The sequence below is a fragment of the Myxine glutinosa genome, chromosome 1 (genome assembly GCF_964187855.1).
Source record: "Myxine glutinosa chromosome 1, kmMyxGlut1.1, whole genome shotgun sequence".
In the NCBI taxonomy this organism is placed as follows: domain Eukaryota; kingdom Metazoa; phylum Chordata; class Myxini; order Myxiniformes; family Myxinidae; genus Myxine; species Myxine glutinosa.
This window is the reverse complement of record NC_136261.1, coordinates 393,908,843-393,923,842: the sequence shown is the minus strand read 5'-3', so window position 1 is coordinate 393,923,842 and position 15,000 is coordinate 393,908,843.

Genomic DNA, 15,000 nt, shown 5'->3' with positions numbered 1-15,000 from the left:
CCATATCGTACGTAGACGAAAAGCCATGATTCGGCATTTTACATTGACAAGTCCTTGACCACCCTCAGGTATCGGCAAATTTAATCTTTCCGGTCGTAGCCAATGCATTCCAGACCAGAAGAAATGAGTGACGCTCTTCTGTATTCCGTCGATTAACCCAGCAGGTGGTTGCAGAGCCAAGACCTTGTGCCACAGAATGGAGGTAACCAGGTTGTTTATGACCAATACTCTGCCACGGTAAGACAATTGGCGGAGTAGGCCTTTCCATTTTATTAAAAGCAGTTCAATGCGTTCAGGCAAACCTTCCCAGTTATGCCTGATGAAATCTCCAGGACCTAGAAAAACTCCCAAAAACTTGATCCCATCTCTTCTCCAAGCAATATTTGCGGGGAGAAGCGGGGGTGAAGGGGGGGTGGGGAGAATGGGGGGTGGGAAAGGGATTCGAGCCACAGTGCCTCAGTCTTTTTCCAATTGATTTTTGCTGACGAGGCTCTGTTAAAAAGTGCTAAAGCATGCATCATCTTAGCAATATCATCAGAGTTTTTGATACACACACATATATCATCAGCGTAGGCAATAGTCTTTATAGTGTGGTTTAAACCTCTCACAGTGAAACCAGTCAAAGACTTTCGAAGCGTGTTTAAGAGGGGTTCAAGGGAAAGGGTGTACAAAGCACCTGACAGTGGGCAGCCCTGCCTAACACCTCTTTTAATACAAAAGGGAGGCACAAGCTCATTATTTATGTTTAGCAGGGCAGATACGTTTGAATAACACATATGTATACATGATAAAATAAAGGGTCCAAAACCAAATCGATTTAAGACTTCGGACAAGTATTCATGCGAAACGTAATCAAAAGCCTTCTCCTGATCTAGGAAAACAAGGCCAACACTTTCATGATGAATATCACAAACATCAATCAAATCGCGAATAACAGAAATACTGTCATGGATATTACGACCAGGAACACAATAAGTTTGGTCCATGTCTACAATGTTCTTTAGGAAGGGTGAAAAACGTAAGGCAATAGCTTTGGAAAAGATCTTGTAATCAGTACATAGTAGTGATATTGGCCTCCACTGGGAGATGAGTAAAGGGTCGCCTTTCTTTGGAAGCAAGGTAAGTACTGCTCTTCTGCAGCTCAGTGGGAGTTCCTTCTTTTCGAGGCTTTCCTGGAAGACTGATAGCAGTTCAGGGCCAATTAGGTCCCAGAAAGATTCGAAAAATTCTGACGGTAGACCGTCGATGCCAGGTGATTTCCCTTTGCCAAGGCTCTTTAATGCGATGGAGAGTTCCTCAAGTGTGAGTGGTTTCTCCAGGCTCTGCCTTTGCTCTGGGGTTAAGGTGGAAACACCGTCAAATAAGTGAGAGACACCATTTAGGTCAACTTCTTTTGTTTTGTAAAGGTTGGAGAAAAAGAGTCTAGCTTCCCTCTTGATTCCTTCAGGGTGAGTGATGACAGAATTGTCAGGGCATTTTAGAGCAGTAATTTGGGGGTGAGGAGCCTTCGATTCAAAATCAAAGAAGTATCGGGTTGGCGTGTCCAAAAGGTTGAGCTGCTGAAACCGTAATCTTTTTAATGCCCCTTGGGTTTGGTTCTCAATTATTGTATTAAGGAAAGCTTTCTTTTCTTTCAGTCTCAGTTCTTGTTGGGGAGAAGAGTGAGTTTTTAAATTTGTTTGAATTTGTAGAATTTCCTTTTCTAAAGTAGCCTTTGTTCTACGTTCCTCTTGTGTTCTTAGGAAACAAAATTGTTGACAAAATCCTCTACATTGGGCCTTTATGTTGTCCCACCACAAACGCTGATCTGTAAACTGGTGTTTTTGATTTAATAGAACAGACCATACGTCTTTGAAAGCAGCCCTAAAGGAGGGGTTTTCTAAGATGGTGACATTAAGCTTCCAGAAAGAATGGCGATTCAAGGACAGATGTGAATGGTAATTCACAGTAATTAAATGGTGATCTGAAAAACCAGAAGGCAAAATTCCAGTGGTAGGGGAGAGATTAAAAAATGGTGAATTTATATAGATCCGGTCGAGCCTAGCTAGGGATACTTGGTTGTTTGTGATCTTGCTCCAGGTAAATTGATGCGTCGTGGGATTTTGTTGCCGCCAAAGATCCTGAAGCTTAAAATCCCTTATTATCTCTGCTAATAATTTAGCTGGTCCGGGATGGGGCTCCGCACCGTTCCTATCTAGGTTTGGTTGTAGAGTGCAGTTAAAGTCACCTGCCATTACAATACACCTGTGCAGGTCTATTTGCCTCATATAAGGCCCTAATCTAGCGTAGAAGCGTTGCCGCTCAGTGCTATTTGAAGGGGCATAAACGTTCAACAAAGTAAAATTTGTGTTATTAATAACAAATTCTAGGGAGGCTAGATGCCCCGGGATTATGTTTTTAAAGGAAAGTTTTGATGGATGGAAATGGGGATTCAAAAGAAAAGCCACTCCCGCAGTTCGGGAATTAGCATCACTAAAAAAATTGGTCGTTTTCATCATCCGGTTCCATTCTGCATGGGATGCTGGCGTAGTGTGGGTTTCCTGCAAGAAAAGTACGTCTAAAGTTTTCTGTAGTGCAAGGTTCACCACTTGGAGTTTGCGCAGCTGACTCGCGCCACCATTTATATTTAAGCTTCCAAATCTCATTTGTTTTGTTCATCTTTTGCTCTCACAATGTACTTTTTCAGCCTGCTACATTGGGCTTCTGTGAAATGGTGGTCGCTAGGCCGGCGGATGATGTTCCTTGCCGTGTCGATAAACCCGTGCAGGTCAGAGAAGTGATCTTTAATGTCTACGTGTCTCTTTCTAAAAGTGTGGTTGAGAAATTTCAATATTTGGGCTGGTAAAACGTTGGATTCGCTTGTTGTAGGGAACTCCTCAATTTCGTAAGATTCCTCATCTGACATGTCGGAACCACTGTCTGGGAAACTTTCAATTCCTGGTTCTTGGGGCTCTGAGGTAACTTGTGCTGTGCAGGTGTCATCCTGCTCCATATTAATAGGAGCAGGAGGGGGTAGTGGAATTGAAGGAGCTTCGGGTAGTGGGAGGGGTGCGGGGGAAACCGTCGCCGGTTTGACAGTTTGAGGTTCTCCATCAGTTTTACCAATGTGCTCAGGCATGTTATGTAAGACCGCCAGCACAGGTACTGCTGGGGTTAGAATATTTTCATTGTGCTCAGAAATTGGAGCCGCTGGAAGTACGATCAGGTTTTCTGCTATTACGTTTCCTCCTATTTTTACGATCGGGTCTTGATGCACTTCGGCATCATTCACAGAAGGACACGGAACAGCTTTAATTTTCCCTTGAGGAGGGATGTAATTCCCCTCCGTTGCATTGTGGGGGAAAGTCTCAGGTAAGGGCTGGGGATCTACATTCTCATGCATGAGCAGTTCGTACCGGTTGCTGGTAGTAGTTTGGTCGGACAGAGGCATTCCCGCAATGTTTGACTGAAAAACTACCACCTTTTCGTTACGAGGTGTAACTGAATCCTGGGGTGTTTTTCTCTTCCTTAATGAGGAAACAAGTGTAAACCCATCCCAGATGTTCATGTTCGTTTTATCAGCGGTCGTTGAATTTGGTGCGATGTCATCCGAGACAGTAGTTGGGGGAGTTTGACCGTCAGTGTTGGGAGGTAGTGGGGAGTCTGAGACAGTAGTTGGGGTAGTTTGTCCGTCAGTGTTGGGAGGTAGTGGGGGGTCTGGGACAGTAGTTGGGGTAGTTTGTCCGTCAGTATTGAGAGGTAGTGGGGACACAGTATTGTCTAGAGAGCCTGTCTGCTCGATCACAGAGGGTGCAGTTCGGGGACAGAAACGTTTTAAATGTCCGAACTTTCCACAAGTGAAGCATTTTAATGTCTCGGTTGACGCATATACTTGGTAGTCGTGATCTTTTATACGGAATTTAATTACCACGTTTAATACTTTGTCCACGTTGGATGTGGGAAGTACAATATATGCCTGGCGTCGGAAAGACATGACGTGCTTCGCCTGTTCACTCCGACAGCCCAGCGGCAGCATTTTGATCTGGGACACGACTGTACCATAGCGCGATAGTTCCGCTAACAGCGACTCATTTTTTACAAACGGGGGGACATTGGATAGGAGTATTTTGACAGCTGGGGTATCGAGTGGGGAAACTAAGACGAAATGTCCATTGTCTGTGGACAGACCAGCCGCGACAACCTCATGCACGAGGCTTTCCTCGGCTAAAAAAACAACAATACGTTTATTCATCCGTGACGCTGCACGGATCTTTTCCATTCCAATGATATTCCCAATAGCAATAACGATGTGTTCCACACTAACCTCATCGGGAGGAACGCACACCACGCCATGCTTCCGTGTGAGAGCTTCGAAAGCCGCATACGGGGAACGTGTCGACATTTTACTAATTCAAATTACCCGGGCTAAGCCGAGTTGGGGTCGGGGGAAAAGGAAGGGGTCGGGGGAAAAAGGGGAGTGGTCGGGTACAGTTTTCTGTAAAGCAAGGGGGAAAAAAACCGCAAAGAAAACGCCACTCGGCATGTACCAGCACGAGAAAACGAACGCGGTAAAACACACCTCTTAATGAGGAAAGGGGCGAAAACCCATCGCAACTCCTTAGAGTGTCGATAGGAATACGACTCACCCGTCGACCTCACCGAAAGGTGTGGGCTCTCTCTCTCTCTGTATCTCAGAGGAAAAAAGTAGAAAAAGCTAAAAGAGAAAGAAAAAGAATCGAGACAGCAACACATGCGAGGGATGTACTAGGGGGGAGAGAGGGGGTGTGGGGGGGGAAGGGAGGGGTGTGGGGGGGGAGCGGGCAGAGGGAGGGTAGAACGGGTAGGGTAGAACGGGTAGGATAGAATGGGTAGGATGAGGAGTTGCAGCAGCGGGTTGTTGAACTGGGGTGGTGGGGGCAGACAGAGAGTAGGCAAACGTGAGGATAAGAAGAAAAATGGAAGAACAGAAATTAAGAAAGACAACGAGCAAGGAGGGGGGGGGGGGGTAGAAAGATCAAAGGTTGGAGTAGCTCACACCTCACCACACATGCACGGCTGCCATCTTGCCACGCCCAACAGCTAACGGCCAGCAGGGGGCGCACGAGAGAGAGAGAGAGAGAGAGAGAGAGAGAGAGAGAGAGACAAAGAGAGACAGACAAAGAGAGACAGACAAAGAGAGACAGACAAAGAGAGACAGACAAAGAGAGACAGACAAAGAGAGACAGACAAAGAGAAAGACACAGAGACTTTGACTTTTAAACTCTTTTTATTATAAAAGTATAAAACAAGAGTACCAGCAAAGGCAAATCATCCAGGAAAATCAGTAAAATCATAGAAATCCCGGAAGGAAAAACAATCAGTGCACTGCAAACCAAACAACAGAAAAGGTGAAAATACCAAAAAAAAACACGAGGAGAAAAACTAGGCATAATCTCTAAACTAGGCATAATTTTATATGTACAAATTTACAATCGCATCTGCAACCATGAGGAGAGACAGAAGAAAGAAAGAGTAGGTCAAGACCAGGGGGAGAAAAAAGCCGGCAAGGAGAAGCATGGAACAGTGCATAAGAAACACCCGCACTGTATTATAAAGAAATTAACAATTTGTTATCTTGGACCTCACAAATCCCTCCAACACACCAGGTCGCAACAAAATTTGCAAGGTTGTTTGCAGTTTGGGCACAGCCAAATTCAAGCTTGAGCCTTGCTGACACCAACGAACTAAAAAACACCATAATACTGCATTCCTGCATGGGTCTGCCGCCCAGCTTCGCCTTCCGCGACAGGTATACGGCCAGTTTAGCGGTAGCGGTTAGGAACCCGAATACAATAGATGTGGTTCCCTTTTTGGGAGGAAAGCCAAAGATGTAAGCCTTCAAAGAAAAGGTAACCCGTAATCTATGGGAAATAAAATTTAACCAATGAAACAAAGGAGAAAGTCTTTCACAATTAATGAAAGCATGAAACAAATCTTCCCTCACCGGACAAAAGGGGCAACAGCCGGAAATGGGGGTAAAAAAACGAATGACAGCATTGGAAGGAACAATCCAGTGGGCCAAACGCCACTGAAGGTCACCTGTTCTTTTAGAAATGAGTCCAGCATACATTGTATCCCATAAAGGCTCAGAGGGGGGGACCGGGAGGCAAGAGTCCTTTCCACCGGGTAACCCCAGCTCGAGGTGGGTCCCCAAGAAGAAGTTTCACACAAGACCTATAAATACTCTTGCTGCTCATAGCATGGAAGGGAGGTGACCCTGCGTTCATGGGGGTCAGATCGTTTGTGGCGAAAGCCTCAAATAATTTTGGAACTGTGGGCTCAACCTCTGCATCCTGAGTCCAATGTAGGCCTAGCTGGTGGCCTCTTCGGATCACTGCTCTTAGTATGTACCCGATTTGCCTCCTGGACTGAACACCTGCGAGGTCCGCCAGCTCGTTCGCAGGCTTCCATCCCTGTCCAGAGTTGTGCCGGAGATGACACACGTTCAGGATGTTGGCCACTATAAAATGCTGGCAGAAGTCGTGACTCCTTGGGATATCGGGGGAAAGTGGGTTGAAAAATAAAGGCTCGTGTGCATACGCGTTAGTGCCATACGAGTCTGTTTGGCGACTTATCGAAATGCCCTGCCAGGCATTCAAGAGGCTCTGATAAAAGACTGGAAGCAGAGATGTATCGACGTGTTGAAGGTCGGTCAGGAAAAGTTCCTGTCCATATCCGAACCTCCCAGCTCGTTGAAGAATGGAGCAGGCCAAGGGCTTTCCTGGTAGGTGTTCAGCATAAAGCAAGCGTTGGATGGAGCGGAGCCGGAAGGCCAACAGGCAGCATTTCACATTGACTAGGCCATGACCGCCCTCGGCTGAGGGACAACATATGGCGCTGGGTCGAAGCCAGTGGTAGCCTCCCCAAAAAAAATCCACCAGTTTCCTCTGGAAAGCCTGGAGCAAAACCTCCGGTGGTTTCAGGCAGATGAACCGGTGCCAAAAAAGGGTAGTGATGAGGTTGTTGACAACTAGCATGCGACCCTTATAGGAAAGGTGGGGTAGAGCTCTTTTCCATCGGCTCAAACGCCCATCTACCTGGTCAATGATTCTGTCCCAATTGTTCTGGGCATACTGAGGAGGACCGAGGAAGACGCCCAAATACTTGATGCCATTGTTTGCCCACACTAGCTCTGCAGGAAGGGGAGGTGGTGGTAATAATGGTGGCACAGGTAAGTAATTTTTTGGAAAGGGGAACCACAAAGCCTTGCTTTTCCCCCAATTACACCTTAATGATGAGGCAAATTTGAAGTCCGACAAACACTTTGCCATGGCGTCACTGTCGCATTTTCTTTTTATGATTACACATAGGTCGTCGGCATAAGCAGACAGGGTCAAAGGTGGGTGTCCTGGAGAAAGGACAAGTCCAGGGATATCCTTTCTGAGGGCGATTAAGAGAGGCTCCAAGCCGAGGGCAAATAATAGACCTGAAAGTGGACAACCTTGCCTTACCCCTCTCTGAACCTTTATGGGTGGGCAAAATTCGTTGTTAACTTTGATCAAGCTGGAGATGTTTGCATATAACAAAGCTATGTAGGCTCTAAAATTAGCACCGAGCCTGCAAGCTTGTAACACATGACACAAAAACTCATGATCAATGCTATCAAAGGCCTTTGCAAGGTCAAGAAACACCAATCCAAAATCCTCTTTGACACATTTACCAGTTAACAAATCTCTGATTAGGAATATGTTGACGTAGATGGATCTGCCAGGGATGCCGCAACTTTGATCAGGTGACACCAGTTCCCCAATAACTGTCTTCAACCGGTTCGCAAGGACCTTGGAAAACAGTTTGTAATCCGTGCACAACAAGGAGGTCGGGCGCCAGTTTGACAGGTGTCGGAGATCGCCAGTCTTGGGTAGCAGGCAGAGGACTGCTCTTCTAAAACTGAGCGGTAATTCTCTGGATAAAAGAGACGCATCCAGAACATTGAGCAGCTCTGGGCCCAAAATGTCCCAGAATGCCGAAAGAAATTCGGCGGGTAGGCCATCGATGCCAGGGGCCTTTCCCGACTCCATCTCAGCAAGTGCACCGGTTAGCTCTGGAAGGGTAATTGGAGCATCCAGTTCCAGACATTGGACCTCAGCCACAGAAGGAAGATGAGAGGTCAAAACATTCATCATTTCGTGAGAAACTGTTTTGGCCTTGAAAAGATCAGAAAAGAAATCGATTACATTTAATCTTATATCACTTGGATTTGTTAGGATGTTCCCCCCTGGGTCCAAAACCGAAGATATAAGTCGTGCTGGTTTCTCTACAGTTTCTAGGTGAAAGAAAGACTTAGTTGGGGTATCTGAAACCTTTATATTCTGTATTCTTAGCCTGACCAGTGTGCCCGCTGCTTTTTCATGGATCAAATCCCTTAATTGGGCCTTCTTCTCGAGTAGCAACCGATAGTTCACCGCGTTGCTCTCATTGGCCAACTTGCCCTCTAACCTTAAGAGATCTGCTTTCAAGCAAGCCATCGTGATATGTTTTATGTTGGTACAGTGTGAATTAAATTGTTGACAAAATACTCGAATTTGGGCCTTTAGGTTGTCCCACCAAAGACTAATTGAGGAGAAAGAAGATTTTTTAGTACTCATTTCAGCCCAGAAATCACGAAAAGAGTCTGTAAATAAACTATCTCCTAAAAGTTTAACGTTAAACTTCCAGTAACTATTTCTGCATGTGGGTCGAGGAAAAGAAAGATCTAAGGTTACCATATGGTGGTCTGAAAACAATGACGGAAAACAACCTGAAGAAACCACGACGTTCCTAAAGGGTACATTAATGTACCAGCGGTCGAGTCTTGCCGACGACACCCTACCATTGGCACATCGACACCAGGTATACTGGGCTACGTTGGGGTGATGCAATCGCCAAACATCCAATAGACCGGCCGTCTTAAAGAAACGGGATAGGTCCGCAAGGGACACGGGGTGGGGTTCTGCAGAATTTCTGTCCTTCGAAGAGTCAAAGGTGCAATTAAAGTCGCCACCAATGCACACACATTGGTCGAGATCAACTGATTTCAGGTGGTTTACCATGGAGGTGAAGAAGGCCTTTCGGTCCCTGCTCTCACTAGGTGCGTACACATTGAAAATGGTACAGCGGAAGTTTTGATGTGCAAGCTGAAGGGAAATAAGCTGGCCTTTTATGACTTCCTGAAAATAGCAAGACTCAAAAGCTAGACCTGGCTTTAGAAAAACCCCAACCCCAGCAGATGAGGCTGACAGATTGCTAAAATAGCATTGTCCTTTAAAGGTTTGGCACCAGTCATGTTCCACATTAGGTTTGATGTGGGTCTCTTGCAGTAAAAGAACATTTGCCTTTTTACGATCAAACAAGTTTTTAACTTGGGCCTGACGGAGGTGACTTGCACCCCCCCCCCCCCACATTCATATTTAAGGTCGCAAAGGAAATGTTTTTCATTCCGTGTTAATGAAATTGCCCTGTGCTTGGGAACACTCCGTACCTGCTCGGGTAACAAACTTTCTTAATCTGTGGAATTGAGATTTCGTCAGGTCAAAATCCTCATGCGCTTTGATTATTGACTTTGCGGTGCAAATGAATGCTGCCAAGTCAGGGAAATAGTCTTTAATTGCAATGTTGCGATGACGATACATTTTGTTAAGGAAGGTAAGAATGGGTTGAGGGGGTACCTGTGAGTGACCTGTCATCACTTGTGACAGCTCGGTTGCCTCACTGTCATCCTCGGACTCAGACATGTCAGATAACATGTCGTCAGGTTCTGGGGTATTACCCGCTGCCCCCGCGATCTTGTCCGGAGGCACCTTCACAAGTTTCCCATGGTGTTCCCGTGAGCACTCGTTAACACTTTGGTGGATATTTGTATCTGGGGTTGGAGCTTGGGTTTGAGATCCCAGCAAACTCAGATTTATCGGCCCCGTTTGTACAGTGGGAACGTTTATTGAATCCATAGTCTGCTCGGTATTTAAAGGGGGGACAAGCGGAAAAACATTTCCCAGCTCGGAAATGGTAATACTTTCACTGGAGGTTTCGCACACGGAAACTTCCAGGTGAGAGGTACAAATTTTATTTTTCAGCTCATTTACATAATGGGACTCGCTGGTGTCATTGACAACGGTATTCATGTACTCAGTTAGTGAGGGAATGTCAGAGGGACACTCGAACACATGTGCACCGGGAATGGTGCCGCCCATGACCGCCTTCTTTGCAGCACCAGCGAAATTGCTTAGTACTGGAGCTTTTCGCTTTTTAGAATACACTATGGATTCTTCCTTCATGGGTTCGGGAAAGGGGGCAATGCACGTTGTGTCAGTCACATCGGTGGGTGTCATCACATTGGAATCGGAAAGCACCGGTGTGTCAGACGACTCAGTCGGGGTGTCGAAGGTATGGTCGAGGTGTCAGAAGGTACAGTCGGGGTGTCAGAAGGTACGGTCCGGGTGTCAGAAGGTATGGTCGGGGGGTTAAAGGGTACGGTCGGGGTGTCAGCGAGCACGGTCGGGGTGTCAGAAGGTGCGGTGGAGGGATTGGCCTTTTTACAATCCCTTTCATTATGTCCCGATTCACAATACTTCGGACAAGAGGCCTTAGGACAGAATCTTTTAACGTGTCTGAATTCTCCACAATTAAAGCATGTTAAGGAGGCTGAGGAAGCATACATGTGGTATTCCCGATCATCCAACGATACTTTAAAGGATATGTTTAAACCTGTGTCGGCTCCGCGATCCGGGAGAATCATGTACACTCGCCTCCTAAAGCTCATTACGTGTTTGACACGATCGCTGCGACACCCGAGCGGAATCATTGAGATTCGGGAGACAATTTTACCATAACGAGACAGAGCGGATAGGAGTTTCTCGCCTGGCATGAACGGTGGAACGTTGGATATTGTTATCTTGGTAGCTGGCGTATCCATAGGGGATACCATAATATAATGACCCCCTTTTATGGTTAGACCGTTACTAATGACGTCATGAACGAGCTTTTCTTCTGACACGAAGAGAACAAATTTCTGGTTCATTTGTGATGCCGCTCGAACATTACTGTCTCCTATGATGAATCCCATGGCAAGGATAATGTCCTCAGTAGGAGCTCCTTCAGGCGGAACACATGCGAATGCATGCTTACGCGTTAAGTTTTTGAATGCCTCGTAACAAGAGCGTATGTTCACCATACCAGCGAAATTTCCCCCCCCCCCCCCCCCATTGTCCGAACCGGACAAGAAGGTATCGAACCTAAATAATCGAACTGAAGTAAATAATAAACATGCATTATAAGCACAAAAATGGCTTACAAAGCACCGTCAAAGCCAGTAGGCCGCACCCAAAATGGGCCCGCTCTCAATCCTCTCTCTCTCGCAGACAAGGGTGCAGAACGGATGAAACACAATGCCGAAGCACACAGGATGGAAAAGGAGAGGGAGGGGGCAGGAGAGGGGGGAAAAACTCGCAACAGACTCACCAAAACACAGAGCAGTTGCTCACAGCCGCCATGACACCGCACCCAACGCACCGACAGCCGACAGGTGGTGACAGAGAGAGACAGACACACAGAGAGAGAGAGAGAGAGAGAGAGAGAGACATACAGAGAGATAGAGAGAGAGAGACATACAGAGAGAGAGAGAGAGACAGACAGAGAGAGAGAGAGAGAGAGAGAGAGAGAGAGAGAGAGAGAGAGAGAGAGAGAGAGAGAGAGAGAGAGACACACACAGAGAGAAAGACAGAGAGAGAGACACAGAGAGAGAGAGAGACAGAGAGAGAGAGACAGAGAGACTTTGACTTTTGACATCCTTTTATTCCAAAAATTATAAAGTGCATGGATGTACAGTGTATAAAATCAACAAAGCCAAAAACAAGAGAAAACGATAAAGCGAGGAAACAATACAGATATATGCGTTGATCAGATCAACTTTTACCGAAAACAAGTGCAATTTTCTGCAGCCATATTATGAATTGTAGAAATTATAAGCAATCAAGAGAAAAATAATACCAACTCGTTTTGGCGGACTTCACAGACACTTTTCAAACACCATTTTTCCACAAATCCATCAATTTCGCCCATGCTCTTGGAAAACTCAAATTCATTTTTTAGCCTTGCAGCACACAGTGCATTAAAAAACGTCATGACCTTGCATTGGTGAATGGGCTTACCATTCCGCTTCTCCTTTCTGGACAGGTAAGTAGCAAGCTTTGCTGTAGCTACAAAAAAGCACAACAGTTCATATTCCTTGTTGTGTTGCCGTCTCTTTTTGAGCCCAAAAATAAAGGATCGAAAAGTAAATCTGAAATTCATTTTGAACGACACAAAGTCTAACCATTCAAATAAAGGAAAAAGTCTTTCACAACCAATAAAAAAATGAAAAACATCCTCATTTACAGAACAAAAGGGGCAACATGCAGATATTGGGGCAAAATTCCATACATATGCGTTACATGGGATGATCCAGTGGGCAAGGCGCCACTGAAGATCACCTGTTCTTTTGTTGATCAACTTACTATACATTGATTCCCATACAGGTTCATTGGGGGGCCCGGCAGGGAGAAGCCTCTTCCATCGTGCTACTCCATTTAGCGGAGGAATACCAAGAACTTGAGATAACCACCACCTATACAGGCTCTTGCTGCTCTCAGCATGCAATACACTTGTCCCTGTGCTAACAGGTGGAAGTTCCTTGGAAAGGCAGTCAAAAATCAGTTTCGGAAACGGGAACTCGTTGGGGTGTCCACAAGTATGCCGAGTCCAAAGTTTCTGTAGCTGATGACGTTTTTGAACAACTTTCCTTAAAATCGTTCCAATTGTCCTCTTGGACCGAATCGCCGTCAAGTTCGAAATTTCCTCCACACTCCTCCACCCGACACCGGAGTTTGGCCGAAGGTGCCATACTTTGTTCATGCCTGCCTCAATAAAGCATTGGCACAAAATACGACTCTTGGGAACATCAGGGAAGAGAGGATTGAAGAACAGGGGTTCAACCTCGAACATCCCTGTGGAGTAAGTGTCCTCTTTACGGCTCACGGAAAGTCTTTCCCAGGCACTGAAAAGGCTCTGGTAAAATATGGGGAGCGTTGATGTATTCACGTACTTGAGGTGAGTCAGGAATACTTCGAGACCATAGCCGAGTCTACCCGCCTGCTGTAAAATATGGCAAGCCAAGGCATGGTTTGGCAGGTTTTCACCAAATAGGAGGCGTTGAATGGAGCACAGGCGAAAAGCCATGAGACGGGATCTCATGTGAACAAGGCTCTGACCACCTTCAGATGAAGTAAGGCATATTACACTTGGCCGCAGCCAATGATGGCCTCCCCAAAAAAAGTCCACAAGTTTGGCCTGTATCCTGTCCAGCAGCGCTTCTGGTGGTTGCAGGCAAATGAAGCGATGCCACAGCGTTGTAGCAACCAAGTTGTTTGCCACTAAGACTCGGCCCTTAAATGAGAGGTGCGGTAGGGCTCTTTTCCACATGTTCAGCCTCCTGTCTATTTCTCCAGTCACACCTTCCCAATTCCTTTTCTCAAATTGTGTCGAGCCCAGGGATACACCAAGGTAATGAACACCATCTGTTTTCCACTCCAAGTTTTCTGGAAGAGCAGGCAGATATGTTGAGACAGGTAGGCAGCTATTAAGGTATGGCACCCAAAGAGCTTTGCTTTTCGTCCAATTAACCTTCAGAGATGAAGCCATGAAAAAGGTTCTTAAGGACTTTACAAGAGCAACAATGCCTTGGTGGTTTTTTATGATGACGCACACGTCATCTGCATAGGCCGATATAGTCATTGGTGGGCTTCCAGGAAAACAGGTCAGGCCAGAGATATTCTTTCTCAGTGTGCACAGAAATGGCTCCATTGCTAACGCAAAAAGCAAACCTGAGACTGGGCAACCCTGCCGTACCCCCCTCTGAACCTTTATGGGGGGAACCAGTTCATTGTTCACCTTAATTACACTGAAGATGTCAGTGTACAGTAGAGCTATAAAGGCCCTGAAAATTACCCCAAACCCACATGCTTCAAGAACATGGCCCAAGAAAACATGGTCAATGCTGTCAAAGGCTTTTTCAAAGTCTAGAAAACATATTCCGAAATCATTTTGGTCATGGCGTGCATACATTAAATCCCGCACGAAAAAAATGTTGTCGTAAATCGAACGACTGGGGATGCAGAATGTCTGATCAGGTAAAACCAGATCACCAATGACTTTTTTTAAACGATTTGCCATTGCTTTCGAAAACAATTTATAGTCAGTACACATTATTGAAACCGGTCTCCAATTCTCCATCCGCCGGAGGTCTCCTGACTTTGGGAGAAGACTCACCACTGCTCTCCTTAGGCTTAGTGGCATTGCACCTTTTCGCAAGGATTCTTGGATTACAATCAATAGTTCTGGGCCCAAAATGTCCCAAAATTCCATATAAAACTCAGCTGGCAGGCCATCAATTCCCGGAGCCTTTCCAGATTCCATTCCAACCAGGGCACGGTGTAATTCATCAAGGCTTAAAGGCACATCCAGCTCCAGGCGTTGAATCTCAGTTAGGGTTGGGAGATGGGAGGTAAAACACTTAATTTTATCCTCATATATTTCTTTTTTAGCAAATAGTTCAGCGTAATACTTTCTAATAGTGATTTTTACCCTATCAGAACTTGTAATTTCATTCCCACTGGGGTCCTTAACAGATAAAATAAGCTGGGGAGGCTTCGTTTCAGCTTCTAAGTGAAAGAAGGCTTTGCTAGGACTATCTGATACTTTAATACTTTTTACTCTCAGTCTAACTAGTAGTCCTGCCGCCTTCTCCTGTAATAGTTCCCGGAGTTGGGTCCTTTTTTCAAGGAGCAATTTATAATTTGTCTCATTTTCCTGCTCTGCCATTTTGTTTTGGAGTTTTAGAATTTCGGTTTCCAACCGTGCCAATGTGGTTTGATTTTCACGAGTGATGTGGGAATTAAACTGTTGACAAAACAGTCGTATATGAGTTTTCATATTATCCCACCAAAGGTTAGTGGAAGCAAAGAGGGGCTTTTG